The sequence below is a fragment of the Phyllostomus discolor genome, chromosome X, assembly GCF_004126475.2.
Source record: "Phyllostomus discolor isolate MPI-MPIP mPhyDis1 chromosome X, mPhyDis1.pri.v3, whole genome shotgun sequence".
Taxonomy (NCBI): Eukaryota; Metazoa; Chordata; class Mammalia; order Chiroptera; family Phyllostomidae; genus Phyllostomus; species Phyllostomus discolor.
In genome coordinates this window covers 60583636-60596620 of record NC_050198.1, presented here as the reverse complement: position 1 = coordinate 60596620, position 12985 = coordinate 60583636, and positions in this window count along the sequence as shown.

The following is a 12985-nucleotide window of genomic DNA, read 5'->3' as shown; positions in this document are numbered from 1 at the left end:
AGTTCTTGTTGATAACAATAGTGATTGACAAATGGTAATGATGCTTCCTCCCCAAGCTTCCTCCAGGAAACCATGCAAGACTCAGGCACACTCATCTCTAAAAGCTGTAACCATTGTAATGAGGGTACAAAGTTCCTTGGGACACCCACTGTCTCAGTCATTCATCTCACAGAGGATGCCAGCCCACATGATCTGTGCCTTCTCAAAGTTCCTGCAGTGCATTTTTGTCAATACCACAGTTCAGCACCATATTACCAATTATTTCAAGTGTATCAATTTTCACTCCACAACTAAATTACCATGTGTTCCTTGAAGGCAGAGCTCCTGCTGTTACACTTTTTCAGGATTCCCCCATGGCTGGTATATACCTGTAAATTCCCTGACATCTGATCCCCCACACCCACCACCTTCTCTATTTTCAGCCCCAGGACTCTCTGGCGCTCTAGGTCACTAAATCCTCTGGTCTCTTATTTCCCTGTTCCTTTTGCCCTGCTGGAAGAAACTGAGAATGTTTATTGTAGTTCTTGTTGATAACAATAGTGATTGACAAATGGTAATGATGATGAAGCTTGCCCTGTGCTGTCCAACTCTCTTTCCTCTTTCAGACAATCTCCAGACTTCAATCCTTTACTCTTCTTAGGACTACAGATGGGGGAAATGTTGACAGTCAGGAGACTGCAGAGGCCCTGGGAACTCCTTCCCCATTAAGAGCACTGATCTCCCAAGGATTGGTCAACTGAGGTGATACCCTTAGGCTGCCTGTTCCCTGAATGCTTTGGGGTCAATTTACTCTTCTTCTTGAAGAACCACAGTTCTGCAAGAAAATGTAACCCAAGATTTGACTCCTCACCCACCCCTACCTCTGACTCTTAACTCAGCAGGAACAGAAAATGGGACTAAAAGCTCTCAGTATTTTTATAAGCATTCAGAAACCCTCTGAATAATATAAGACTTGGGGATATGTTTGAGCTTTCAAAGCCACTGCAACCAAAGCTGACTTGTAAGGGGTACCTGGCATTCTTGAGGGGAGAGGAAAGAAAAGAGGAAGATGTTCAACAAGTGGCTGATAGTCCAGTCACAGAACACTAGTTGGTGGAAGGTGATATGCAAGGCCCAGAGAATCAATAGCTAGTATGGAAGAATGGCTTTCTTCTATAGAATGGTCAGTTTGGATCGTTAGAATCCTTAAAAGATACCTGATGCAAAATCATTCACTGTTTCCTCTGGGCCTTTTATTTTCCCTATAAGCTCCCTGAGGACCAAGATTTTTGCTGATTATGTTCTAATCTACTCCCTTGTCAGTATCCTCCATAGGTGGCATTTGGGCTTGGAGTCAAAATGCCAGTAAGTTCCCTGCAGCCCTCACCCCTAGCATTTTAATTTTTTTTTAAATCAGTTAAAATGACTATCTCAGCATTGAAGGGAAAGAAGTAATACCACAAAATGCAGCATGGAATTTGGGGATGAAGGGTTTGCCAGGCACTAGGCAAGCTCTACATACCTTCCCTGGTGGAGGGAAGGGATGGGGGAGAGAGAGTTTGTAATAGATATGATTCATTCTTATATAATGCCTGTATTGAGATAAATTCACATACCATACAAATTACCCATTTAAATTGTACAATTCAGAGATTTAGAGATTTTAGTGCAAAGTCGTGAGCCATTACCATTATCTAGTTTCAGAATATTTTCATCACCCCCAAAATAATCCCAGTATCCATTAAACTCCCCCAATTCTCCCCTCTCCTTAGCCTAGAAAAATCACTAATCTACTTTCTATCTCTGTGGGTTTTTCTACTCTGGACATTTCATATAAATAGAATCATACAATATATGGCCTTTTGTGTTTCTGGTTTCTTTTGCTTGGCATAATGTTGTCAAAGTTCATCCATCTTGTAACATGTACCAGTACTTCATTTCTTTATATGGTGAATTATATTCCATTGTATGGATATAACACATTATGTTTATCCATTAATCTGTTGATGGATATGAGGGTTTGTATTAGACAGGGTTCTTTAGAGAAACAGAATGGGGAGGGGAAGGGAGAGAGATTTTAAGCAGTTGGTTCACACAGTTGATACAGGTAAGTTTGCCAGTGCTGGAAACCTAGCCCCATGCCCAGAGAGCAAGCAAAAGCAGAGAGGAGGGGCCCTTTGGGCAGTGCCAAAGTGGCTGGGTAACCAGGCTAACACAGCATGTGAGGACAGATGCTCTTGCTCTCCCACCTCCCAGGCAAGATGCAGCAGGAGGAAGTCATTGCACTCAGCATGGTCCAGGCTAGTGAGGGTGATTGGCTAAGCCGGGAAAAGCCCTCCTACTCCCTGCTGATCTGATGATGAAGGCCTATCAGTCTAGCCTGAAAAAAGACAGGATGGATTGTGTCGGGGGAGGCGAATTCTCCTGAAGCACAAGAAAGTTTGAGCAGCTGGTATGGCTTATAGGGGTAACATATAAACCAAGGGAAGAAAAAGAGGTGCTCTCTTGGACCCACTGCATGGATGCGCGGGCTGGTGCTTCATGGGACTCTCAGGCCCTGGAAGCCATGTGGCTGGTGGTGGTACTTGCCCCATGCACAGGTCCCCAGAAAGAGCCTAAAACTCGACTTCAACCTGGAACAAGCCACCTGGATGATCACACAGCAGCCACCTGCAGTTCCTGAAGGATAGTATTTTTAAATGGGAGAAGGAACTCTTAAGTGTAGCCTTGGACTGGTCTGGCAGAGGGTTGCTGAGTTTTCCTCTGGGTGTTCTGGAAGGGATGGGCTTTGGGGCAGGAGCCTGCCATCCTTCCAAGTTGTGCAGCTTTTCAATAAAAGACCTCTTTCTTTTTCTAACCAAAAATATGCCTCCAGAATTTGCCTAAGGGTGATGGCAGGCAGACGAACCCCACTTTCGTTTGGTAACATAAATGCCTCCCAATGTGGGGAACTAGCTGTCTGCCAGGCTAACTCCTAGAGTTGGACTGTGGAGATTTCCCAATCTCCAGGAATTCCCTGCACTCACACCCAAGGCACACCTGAAATGCCTGGCTGGTGGAAGGAAACAGGTCTGGGAAGGAGGTAGGCTCTGAGATTGGGTAAGGATCATCTCAGTTTTGGGGAGGGGCACTGTTCAGGAACCATTATTTGCAGTACCAATTGAAAGATGACTTTCTTCTGAGCACTCTTTGGAATAATGGAGTGTGGATTCAAGTTTTGTTTATATGTTCCCAGCTTGCCTGGGGTCCCATCGTGGTTATAGTTATGGGCCTGTGTGTTCTGGCCATCAGGGACTATTCTGTTTCAGCTCCTGGAGGGAGTCCACTGGGCCAAAGTTTAGCAAATTGGTCTGTGTGCAGCCATCATCCAATATCTAAGGAGGATTTTTTTTTTATTGTAACACTGTGTGGCCTATGTCTATTTTAGACTGCAGGGAAAAATGGCCCCTAAATTGTTCCCTAAATTACTATACTGTCATGCAATTGGAATTGTTTTGCTAATGGTTAGGCAAATGGGGTGAAATTTGTTATGTTAAGGTGTTTCTCTCATTGTATAATAAATAAGGTTTCAGCAGGGACAGGGGAAGTGGCCTCAAAACCCTTCCCTGATAGTAGGACAAAGAAAGAAAAGGAAAATGAGGAAATAAATCTCATTAATGTCCTGATCCCAGGAGACATGGATTAGCAAGAGGAAGACCTCCCCCATCACCACTCCCACTGCTAGATTCCCCTGAAATAGGGCCCAGAGAGCCAATGGCCCCACCTATATATGACAAGGGAGAGGTCTTCCCCTCAAAGACCTGTCATGGCACCGGATTTGGCCAGAGAGTGTCCCTGTCCAGAACAAGACAATTCCCTTTGAGGTAATACCCTATAGGTACAGTAAATCAGGAAGGCCAGCCCACTGGCTACTATTGAGCCCATACTCCATTCTCCATCTCAGACTTACTGAACTGTAGGAATTCCAACCCTTCATATAGGGAGGATCCTCAGAAAGTGACAGACATTTTCACATCCATTTTTGCCACTCATCATCCAAATTTAGCAGATATACAGCCTCTCCCTAACATCCTGCTGACGGTGGATGAAAGGTGGCTGGTTATAAATAAGGCTAATGAAGAGGCTCAGTGCTTCCATCAAGAGAATCCCAATGGGACCCCCAACCCAGCTGGGGCAATTACCTTGACAGAGCCCAACTAGAGTGCAAATAGTGAGGCCCTAGCATTCCTAGAATATTATAGAAGGTGTATACTGGAAGGGCTTAAGAAAGGGGTGCATAAGCAAAAGATCCTGAATATAATACTGGCCATTCAACAAAAAACATGTAGATCCTTCTGAATTTTTAGAAAAGATCTATCAGGCCTATTGAAAGCACACTGATGCTAACCCACAGGCATCAGAAAATATGAGGATGGTAAATATGATTTTTATTGGGCAAAGTGTCACGAATATCAGAAGGAAACTCCAACAAATTTAGACAGGGCATTGGGAATGAATCCCTCCCAGTTGATGGACATAGCCTTTAAAGTTTACATAACACCTGGGAAGCTAGGAAGTTGGGACAGGTCATGGTGTTCTTAGAAACAAGGTGGGGGAACCAGAAGGAGAGATGGAACTTGAAAGGAAGAAGGAAAGACTCAGTAGTTGTCAACCAATGTGCCCATTGCAAGGAGGAGAGCTACTGGAGAAGGGAATGCCTAGAAGTCAAAAGGAGAAATAAAGAGGATAAAAACCATGCTGGAAAATGCTAAAAAGAAAAGAGGAGTCTGATGATGAATGAAGAGGCCCACAGGCTCCCTTGGGTATCTCCTGACCTATTACTATTTCCCCACAGGAGCTCTAGGTACAATTGACAGTGGGGAACAAACTATTTGATTTCCTTGTAGATATTCAGTGCTAAATACAAAATTAACCAAGAAAAGTTTGGATGCAGTAATGGTTACTGGAGTGTCCAGACAGTTGAAAAAAACAGGTGTTCCTTCAACCTCTAGAATGGCAGCTTGGGGAATCAAAAGCTTATGCACACTTTTCTCTGTATGCTATATAGTCCCATTCCAATGCTGGCCTGAGATTTACTTTGTAAATTGCTTGCACAAATAACTTCCTGAGAAGCAGCAATTATGCATAGAGGTCCCACTAGAACATGCTCTCCAGCTCCAGGCATTCCTGACCTTTCCAGAAGGTCCTGGAAGTGAACTCTTCCCACCTGAGATCTATGAGAAGGTTAATCAAACTGTTTGGGGCAACAGAACCCCAGGAAATGTGGTTAACATCTAACCCATAAAAAATAACCTAAAAGGGGTGCAGATCCCATGGAAGAAACAGTATTCCCTTAAAAAGGAGGCATTGGAAGGGATTCGGCCAGTATTGCAGAAATTCTTAAAATTGGGACTAATTCAGTTATGCAAGTCTCCCTATAACATTCCCATTTTGCCAGTCAAAAAGCCTCACTCAGATGAGTATTGGTTTTTACAAGATCTTAAAGCTATAAATGACATTGTTCAGGACATTCATCCTATGGTGCCCAATCCCTACATTCTGTTTTCCATGGTGCCTGGAGATAGCGAATGTTTTTCAGTTCCGGACTTGAGGGATACCTTTTTCTACATTCCAATAGATGAACTGGCTCAACTACTGTTCACCTTTGAATGGCAGGACCCAGAAACTAAAGCTATGCTCCAATACTGTTGGATCATGTTGCCACAAAGATTTAAGAACTCCCAACTATATTTGGGGAAGTATTAGCAAAGACTTAAGGGATATTCAATTGAAATCAGGAGTTCTTTTACAATACATAGACGATGTATTGATAGCTAGCAGGAAGACTGTTTGCTCAACACCATCACAGTGCTGAATTATTTAGAAAGAAGAGGATATAGATGATCACCTCACAAAGTCCAGATTTGCAAACAGGAGGTGGCATACCTGGGATTAAGACTGAAACAGGAGAGGGAGGATGGGAGGGCTGGGTGGGTGGGTTGGGATGGGAGTAAAAGATAGAAAATTGTACTGCAACAACAATTAAAATAAGATTTTAAAAAAAGAAACAGAAAAAAAGACACTGAAACAGGGTACTAGGATCTTGATGATGGATAGAAAATAAGCCATTGCTACAATAAAAATCCCAGAGAACTGAAGGCAGCTTCATGGGGATTACAGGGTTCCACCAAATTTGGATTTCAAGCTTTGGACTCATAACAAAACCATGGAAAGGACTAGACTCTGAACCTTCTGGATGGACAAGAGATTGTCAGGTAGCATTTGATACTTTGAAGGAAAAGCCAGTTTCAGCTCTCACCCTATGATTGCCCAATTTACAGGAACCTTTCATATGATACATTCATGGAAGGCAAGGAATTGGACTGGTGGTACTAACTCTGGAAAATATTCCTTGACCCATAGCCTTTCTGTCAAAGAAGTTAGATCACATGACAAAGGGATGGCCACCATGCCTCCTGGCAGTGGTACCTACCTGTGACATCTTATAGGAAGCAGAGAAGCTCACTTTGGGGAAGACCACTATGGTATTCACACCACAATAGGTCCTAATGCTATCATAACAGAAAGAAGGGTATTGGCTGATGGTGGGGCACATGGGAAAATACCAGGCCATTCTGCTGGAAAATCCAAATGTCATCTTGCAGACTACCACAACCTTGAACCCAGCCACCCTGCTCCCAGAAACAGATTGAGAATCAGTGACTGCTTGGGAATCATTGGCCAAGTTTATTCTAGCAGGCTGGATCTGCTGAACCAGCTGCTGACAGCACCAGATGGGGAGCTCTATACAGACAGGAGTAGCTTCATGAACAATGGCTAATGGCAAGCTGGGTACACAGTAGTAACCATAGACAAGGTAATAGAAGTCCAAGCCCTTGCACCAGGAACCTCAGCACAAAAGGCTGAACTTAATAGTCCTCACCAGAGCCTCAGTACTATCCCAGGGAAAGAAGGTTAACATCTACACAGACTCCAAATATGCCTTCATTATAGTCCATGCCCATGGAGCAATATGGAGAGAGAGGACTCAACAGTGAATTTACCAGACCAGGTTGCCAAAACACACTGCCCATGATACCAAATACCTGGTTCCCAAATGAGCCAGGGAAACCAAACTACTAATAAAGCAGTAAGACAGGCCACTGGAGGGTAACCACATCTGGGAGCTTTGATCCCTTGCATGGACTTGTCAAAATTTACCCGCCTCCATAAAAAAGAACAATGCAAACCCTAACAATAAAAAAATTAAACCACATTAAACAAAATGAGATGATGAATGGGCCTGTGAATGGGGACTCTCTAACACTGATCCTAATTCTATGTGGAAGATCAATGCCCATGGTATGATCTTACTCCCTGAAGCTCTAGTGTATCCCATCCTCAAACACCTACATGAAGGAACCCATTATGGAAGGGATGCTTTGACGGACCTCATCAGACCACATTTGAAGAGCCCTTATTTGCAAAGGACCATTCAGAGGATTACCCAAGCCTGTCAGATATGTACCAAAAATAATCCTACAACATAATGTATCCGGCAGAAAAGGGAGTACAATATAAAGGGTTATGGCCATTTGAGGACTGGCAAGTAGACTTTACACAGATGCCTAAAACCAGAGGAAGCTTAATTTTTTATTAGTTTTTGTGGACACTTTTACTAGATTGGGTAGTGGTGTACCCCACTAGAATGAAGGTGACTGAGGTAGTAAAATTTTACTTAAAGAGATATACCTAGGTTTGGGTTTCCTTGCAGTATTCAGAGTGACAATGGATCATCATTCAGAGATCTCCCAGAAGATTGGATAGGCACTACAAATTCAATAGAAACTACATGCATCTTGGAACCTCAAGCTACAGGAAAGACTAAGAAAAGGAACTACACAATAAAGAAGGCCCTGGTGAAAGTACATAAGAAAATGCATTTGAAATAGGACCAGGCACTCCCTATTGCCTTTCTCCAAGTTAGTTAGCACCAAGAAGTGGGCTTAAATTAAGCCCTTTTGAAATAGTTTATGGAAAACCCTTCCAAATCTTTGTTTTAGGAACATCCCCTTGAGATTTAGAGCACAAGTCAAAAATTAAACAATATTTACAACATTTAGGGCAAACACTAAGAATTTTGTACCAGTTTGCTCATTGAAGGTCTATCTATCTATTTAATGAGTCCTTACACCCATTCCAGCCAGGAGACCAGTTCTTAATAAAGACCTGAAAAACTCAAGGCCCTGAACAGCAGTTAGTTGAGTGATGAACTGGTCCCTCTGACATCCTACTGACAACACACTCTTCTCTAAAGCTTATGGCAATCAAGCCTTGATCCACCACATATGGATAGAATGGGTAACATCTGAGGAAGGCTTGGACCCTGCTGCTATGGTTGATGCTGAAAGGGAAAGCTGGATCTGCATTCCTGAGGGAGATTTAAAGTTCCTCTTTTGGAAAGGGACAGTGGCTCCCAAAGCTAAATCCTTTCTTTCCTTTTTGCATGTCTCAGGTGGTGGCTTCCTCAGCAAATTTATTCCTGCTGTGGTGAAGGGCAGGTGACACCCAAAGCCCTATTACATAATAAGAATTGAGCAAGGAATAGGACCAAAGAGACTTTGTTTCAAGAAGTTATGGAATGTGTTTGCAAATCTAAGTACTTTTACCTGTTTGATAGAGTATAGTCCTTTCCATTATTAAAAGGACAAGGATTTTTTTACAATGAATGGATAAGAAGGTTTGTGAAAGTCATAGAAAGGTATATAGAAGGTTGCAAAGATTATAGAGGTTTCTGAAAAGTTCACATTAAGTTGGAAAGAAATTGTATGGATTTATTATTTTTATTACTAAATAAATAAGGCATGGGGATGTAATTTTAAAGGACATGGATTTTCTTTTTTGCTTTGTATTTTTCTCCCTACCTGATCCCTCCAGAATTTGGCATTCTTAATGAGTGAGTGATGGCATAAAGTTTATTGCATAAATCTAATAAGACCAGTTTTCCATTGTGGTTTTATTAACCAAGACTATGATTGGAATATCATGCTGAAGGAGGCATGCTTGGACTCTGGATATCACCTGAAAACCTTGAGGAACTGAGATTGACTTTTGAAGCTTATGAAAGCCCACTGAAGAAATTACCTAGTACCTTGTTTGGTCATGTGGTTCATGCCAGTCTTTCCAGGAAAGGGACAGAAGTTGCTACCTGAAAGACAGAAAGGAAGGAAACTTAAGACACTTTGGGAACCTAAAAGACGAGGAATATAGGTATTGCAGGTAAAGCCCTATGGCAGGTATGTGGCTTGGGTCAATCTAAAGGTTCTTTGTATGAGTTCCAGCAGAGAAAATTTAAAGTGCCCATGTGATTAATTGCTGTTCTTATTGTGTTTATGCAAATAATTAGGCAAAATTAAAAATTGGATTTAATGCAGTCTCTTTGATGACAATTAGGGTCATCTTAAGGAGAAAAATCGTGTTTCAAGGAAAATCACAACACCTAATTGTGGATATTAGGCTCTAGTGCAGCTGTATTCAAAGTTTTGTTTTCACTTGGAAGCTGAACTGGTTTCTGCATATGGATTTACCTCAGAACCTGATAACATCACCAGAGATGTTCTATTATAGGCAAGAACTATTTGTCAAATTGTCAGTGTTAAATATCATTCCAGCAAAGGCTTTGCAACTGGATGTCTTCTCAAAAGACAATCTTGTGGGCTCAGAGACTGGTTTATGATTTGTTGTGGGAATTAATCTTTATGTTCTTCCTTCCATTTTCATAGGGTGTATACCTTCTAAACTTCTTGCCAAACTTGTCACCTCTAGAATACAACAAGGATGCCAACTTATCTAGCAATGCCATCCTTTGAACATCATATACGCCATTTCCCAGGAACAGCCAACTGACCTGAACTTTGTGAGATCCTTCTCCCTCATGTAAAAGCTTCCCTCCATTACAGACTCCCTTTTTAAGAATCTCTGGACCCAAGGATAGGTGTTAACAGGAAGTAGTTACAGAAGACTTAGACCTTCATCCATTTGCCCTGGTAAGATTATAAGTGCCTAGAATGTTGAAGGGGGAATTAATAGCAGTGACCTGGCCAGTGCTGGTAACCTAGCTGGTTCCCAGAATGTGAGCAGGAGCAGAGGGTAGGGGCTGCAGGGGCAGTGCCACATTGCCTGGGTAACAAGGCTAACATGATGCATGATGACAGATGCCCTCCACCTCTGGGCAAGATGTGGCAGGAGGAAGTCATTGTACCAAGCATGCTCATGGCTAGTGAGGGTGATTGGCTAGGGGAAAAGTCTGCCTACTCCATTTAGGTCCGGTGAAGATCCATCAGTCTATCCTGGGAAAAGACAGGATTGTTTGAGGGGGGTGTGGACTTGACTGAAATGCACAGAAGTTTGAGCACCCAGCTCAGCCCACAGGAGTAGCTTATATAAACCAAGGGAAGGGAGAGAGGTTCGCTTTTGGAGCCACTGCATGGATGTGTGGGCTGGTGCTTCATGGGACTCAAGCCCTGGAAGCCATGTGGCTGGTAGTGGCACTTGTCCCATGCAGGGGTCCCCAGGAAGGAGCCTAAAATTGGGCTTCAACCTGGAACTAGCTCCCTAGATGATCATGCAGCAGCCACCTGCAGTTCCTGAAGGGTAGTATTTTTAAATGGGAGAAGCAACTCTAAGTGCAGCCTTGGACTGGTCTGGCAGAGGGTTGCTGAGTTTTCCTCTGGGTATTCTGGAGGGATGGACTTTGAGCTAGTTGCCTGCCATCCTGCCAAGCTGTGCAGCTTTTCAATAAAAGACTTCTTTCCTTTTCTTACAAACCTTTTTGTGTGTAATTTGCCTGTGACTGAGGACAGGTAGCCAGACCCCACTTTCATTATGTAATACAGTTATGGGGGCTAGTTTGTAGACAGGCTAGCAGGCTATAAATTCAGGAAAGAATTGCTGTTGCAGTTTTGAGTACAAAGACTGGAAACTCAGGCAGAATTTCTATTTTGCAGTCCTAAGGAAGAATTCTTTCTTCTTCAGGGTACCTTAGTCTTTGCTCCTAAGACCTTCAAATGATTGGATTAGGTCCACATTCATTATGGAGAATAATCTGTTTTATTCAACATCTAATAATTTAAATGTTAACTGCATCTAAAAAATACCTTCACAACACATCTAGAGTGGTGTTTGACCAAACAATTGGGCACCAAAGCCTAGCCAAAATGACGCATAATATTAACCATCACAGGGTTGTTTTTACTTTTTGGCTACTATGAATAATGCAGCTAGGAATATTTGTGTGCACATATTTGTATAAACATGTTTTTAATTCACTTGGGTATATGCATACAAATAAAATGCAGGGTCATATGGTAGCTCCATAAAAAATTTTGAGGGATTGCCACATTTTTTCTAAAGTGGCTGCACCATTTCACAATTCCATCAGTAGTGTGTTTCTCCACATCCTCAACAACATTTGTTATCTCTTTTCATTCTAGCCATCCAGTGGCTTTTTATTTGCATTTCCTTGTTGGCTAAATTGACTGTGTGTATGTGTATGTGTGAGTATAAGGTCACTTGAATACCAGATGGTCACATTCTTTCCATGATTTCAATACAAATTTATTTATAAATATAACAGCAATAAGCAAGACAAAGACCTCTGTTCTCAGGGAGTAGAGTAGACATTTGTCCTTTGGGGGGGTGTTTCTGTCCAGCATTTGAACCCATTTACTTGGGGGAAATAACATAGGAATCTTGGTAGGAAGAAGATGGCTCTTATAGTCTGGGCACAGGGATATAATGCAGGCTCACTCAATCCAAGGATCCATCCTTTGAATTGGGAGGCAATGACCCAAATAAGTAGATAACCTCCAGTTGAAACAGTCATGAAAATGTGCCTCTTGGCTCTTCCAATGTGGGGAGTGTAATTGCCCCAGCAGCTGTGTTCTCCATTCACCCCAATGCTTACTGCTTTGCTCTGAGATCACACTACTCCAAGCCAATGACTGAGCACTGCTGGGATACTAAGTCAGGCCCATTTCTGGGACACACAGGACTATGTAACCTGTGACTTTTGTAATAGGACTCCTCATCAGCCTCACCAAACTTTACTAGCATTACACTTCAGTCTATGACTTTTCCTACCCAACCTTCTTTCCTTCTCTCATCCATGAAGTTCAGATTTACAGCACAGTCAGATAGCTCACTCAGTTTCCTTCAGCTTCCTCCCTATTTTCTCTCACAAGCATTCCCCCCAATAAATCTCTTCAATGTCTAATCTCAGCTTCATATCTGATCCTCCAAAGACCTGAGCTAGCACACTAATGGTGCTAACATTGGCAGTGGTAGTAACTATGGCAGCTGTGTAGCCCCAAGTCTGGTTCTCTAGTGAAAGCTGTGCTTCTGTGAGCTATTCAATATGCTTTGAAGACAAACATTTTCTGCTTAAATTAGCTACTCAATTTCTGTTGCTCACAACTGTGAATCCATCCAGATTATATGAGGAAGGGACAAAACATTCATTATGACACAGCATGACATGTGTTATGATAGAATCATAGAGTCTCTGAGAACACGGAAGGGGCACTGAACCCAGTCTTTTTGAAATCTAAAATGAAATAACTGTATGCTACCTGGAATTGCTAGTTGCTCTTGTCACTAATTTTATAGACTACCCCAAATTCAAAGGCTCATGACCATCTTCCCAATTTACCATTCCTTAGGCAGTAGTTCTTATAGTGACATTTATAGAAGAATCATTTATAGAGGAGGACTACTTGCAGACTCCAGGGCCTCAACCTTTGAACAATGCAGATGCTCAAAGAATCATACTTTGAGAAAAACTGTCCCAAGGATAGCTGTAAAATATGTCCTTAGGATAATTTTATCTATCACCATAGTCTTCATTTCATAAATATTGTCAGCAGTTGACCCCTCTGTGTCTTGGGCCAGAGTTAACACAGACTTAAGAGTCATTCCACAGACAAAGCACTGTCCCTCATGCCAAAACCCTTGATTTCCTAAGGCTGTC